Source organism: Crocuta crocuta, unplaced genomic scaffold (genome assembly GCF_008692635.1).
Source record: "Crocuta crocuta isolate KB4526 unplaced genomic scaffold, BGI_CrCroc_1.0 scaffold506, whole genome shotgun sequence".
Taxonomy (NCBI): Eukaryota; Metazoa; Chordata; class Mammalia; order Carnivora; family Hyaenidae; genus Crocuta; species Crocuta crocuta.
Window position 1 is genome coordinate 2846407 of NW_027528991.1, and position 232 is coordinate 2846638.

A 232-nucleotide genomic window follows, 5' to 3' on the forward strand; every position below is an offset into this window, starting at 1 on the left:
GGTGGGGATCCGCGCCCGCGAGCGGGGGGCGTGGGCGTCGGCGCCTCCCCCTCCCCTTCCGCCCTCCAGCCTGGCGGCGGCCGTGACCCCGTCCGACTGAGCCGGTCGCCGCCTCCTTTCACCTGGCGTCGGGTCGCGAGGGACGCGCCGCCGTTGCTGTAGGATGAATGGGCCCACGAACGCGGGTCCCCACGCGTGTTGTCGACGCTTCGCGCCGCAGACCCACGGCTGG